The sequence below is a fragment of the Brienomyrus brachyistius genome, chromosome 9 (assembly GCF_023856365.1).
Source record: "Brienomyrus brachyistius isolate T26 chromosome 9, BBRACH_0.4, whole genome shotgun sequence".
In the NCBI taxonomy this organism is placed as follows: Eukaryota; Metazoa; Chordata; class Actinopteri; order Osteoglossiformes; family Mormyridae; genus Brienomyrus; species Brienomyrus brachyistius.
The window spans coordinates 10,918,462-10,921,289 of NC_064541.1; positions in this window are offsets into that span (position 1 = coordinate 10,918,462).

Genomic DNA, 2,828 nt, shown 5'->3' on the forward strand with positions numbered 1-2,828 from the left:
ACACTAAAATGCTAACAATCTAATACAATCTACTGTCAATATACTGACAATCTAAAACAATCTCACTAAAATACTTGACAATCCAAAAAAAAATACATTCACAAGTATTTGATACCAAGGTTAAGTGCAAGTAACTGTAAGTGCCTGGCAATACCAATATTAATAACTCGAAAATTATCCTTATATGTCTATATAATTTTAAAATCTTTCTTCTGTAATGTTTCCTTTTCCAAGAATAAGAATGCAAGAATTATAGTCTGCAAAAACATTCATATTAAAAACATTAGCATCCAACAATAACTGTGTTTTGCAATGAAGTGTCATCTCTCCCTCTAGTGGTGAAAAGTACTTTTGCTTCCTGTCTTCTACAGTGCAGTGTGATGTGCCGCTACGGAGTGAGGAAGACGCTCATCAAAAACTTTAGCCTCTGGTGGTTCCATCATGGCCTCTTGCAAGATGCCAGTGTGGCCTTTATTGAATCAGAGCATTTTAAAATTTCTACATCGGCAATAAATGCCCTCTTACTGCTTGAGAAGCGGCATAATGTAGTGACAGACAGCCCAATCAGAACGCAAACTTAAACTATAGACCGAAACTTCACCTCGCAACCGAAGCACTGAACTGCACATTTCAGTAGGAGCCACTCAGCTTAATTGCTCCTCACAGTAATTGTGGCTATCAGTCACTCAGAACGAGGTGAGTAACACCCTTTCCTCTCCCTCCCCAGTGAGGAGCAAGAGCAGGGAGAGCTTTCGGGTAGCAGATTCATGTATTTATTTCTTGTGTCATCTGCAGTCCATTTGCCAAGGTTTCCATATAAAGTTTTTTGTGGGTCTCCAGGCTATTCGCAGTGAAGCGTGTCCATGCTATTGAAGGCTATTGGCTAAGAAAGTGCACATACTGTTACCAAGCAGTGAGACTCTAAGACTGTTACTGTTAAAGCCGGAAAGAGCAGAGGTCCCAGGGCCTCATGACAAATGACATACTCATGACAAAGTAAGACTGCAATACATAAGTAAGAAGGCATTCATTATTATTGTTGTTGATGTTGTTAATTTTGTTGTTTGTTGCTGCTGCTGTTGAGCTGAAAGCTGAATGGATCTCATTACTGCAGCTACTACAGCGCCACCCATAAATCTTCTGCTGTTACTACAACTATACTTTGAAATTATATTGCTTTTTGTAACAACACTGCAACCCTCATTAGTCAATAATGATTTGTAAAGTTAAATTGAGTTATATTACAGACTGTTTAGTACAATAACTGTAAAGGACTCATTGTGATTCATGTACACAAAACAATTTTGATACTATTTACTAGTGGAAAAGGACATGTAGGGTGGCAGCTACAGTCATGTAGATTAATGTCACACCTGTAAACAGGAGTGCTTTAATGACAGTAATCGTGTAGGATGAGTCCATTTAAACTTTCGTTTAAATGTGCAGTTCTAACCAATCAGGGACAGCTTGAGTAAGGCCTGAAGCTGGCCTGCTGGAATGTTAGCACGCCCCCCGGTGGACACCGGCTTGCATCACATTTAAAATGGCCAAAAGTGAGATATTGTGAAGCCTCGTGCTGCCTGATGCTGGAGGTTGTGCACACTGGCGGGGGGGGGGGGGGGGGTCGGTCATTCTGCCTGCAATCCTCTCCCAGCCACGGAGCTGCCGTGCTCAGCAGTTTTTTTTCCCCACTTGTGACTCCGGGAGCCTAATTGGAACGAGGTGCCAGGAACGACGTGTCTGTCGGATTCCATCACCCTGATAGCTGGGATAACAGGACAAAGGTGCGAGCCTGCCCCCAAGCTGCAAATGTGCTTGTCAGGTTCCATAACAAGGGTCCTTAGCCAGAAATGCCATCCAGAGCCCCCCCCCCCCACAAGATGCCAAGGACCCCCAGGGAGACTGGGTACTGGTGCCCCTGGGCAGTGCCAAGACCCCCAACTTCCCCCAGATCCCCTCAGTCACGAACCGTGAGTCATATCTGCCCTCACAGGAATAGCTGACTGGTTTATTGCATCACGGAGGACTGGGAGACGGGATTGACAGGCGGTAGCAAGGCATTCTGGTCCGGCGTTCTCTCTTCATACGGCAGTAACCATGAAAACGTCCGTACTTTAGACAGGATGCATCAAGAGAGTTGAAGCGTATTTCTCCAGACTTCTGAAAAATGCCAGTACATCCATACCTGGTATATATTTTTTTTCACTGAAACAAATCATCGAGTGTCAAATCAACCTTGGCTTCCAGTAGCTGCAACGTTGTTTCCTTCCTGTTTCATGGAACGTATCCTGGCTATGTTTTAAATAAGCATGCAGGTGGTTTTGCAGGCAGGTTCTGATCACTGTGGCGACTCATCGCCAGTGAACACTGTACATCTCGCCGCCGTTAGTATTTAATGAACAAAGCCTTGCTGTCTTTATCAGAGGACTAACAGGTAAATTCATTCAGACTAATCGTCTTCTCAGGTTCCAATTCCTGACTATACCGCCTTACGTTTAACTTAAAGGTTTTTACCTACTGAAACTAAGATTACCTGTGATGTATGTCAGTGGCCACCAGGGGGCGTGCTAACATTCCAGCAGGCCAGCCTCAGGCCGTAAAGCAAGCTTTCCTTCATTGGTCAGAAATGAAAATTTAAATAAAAGCGTAAATGGACTCATGCTGCACAATGATTAGACAGCAGATGGATTATAGTAACTCATTTTCAAATCAAGGAAATTTGTTGCACGTGGACTTTTGAAACCATACCTTACAAATCAGACAAAAATAAACGTTAGTTTTACAATCTTTACCGACTATGGCAATGAAGAAGAGTAGGGAGTGGTGAG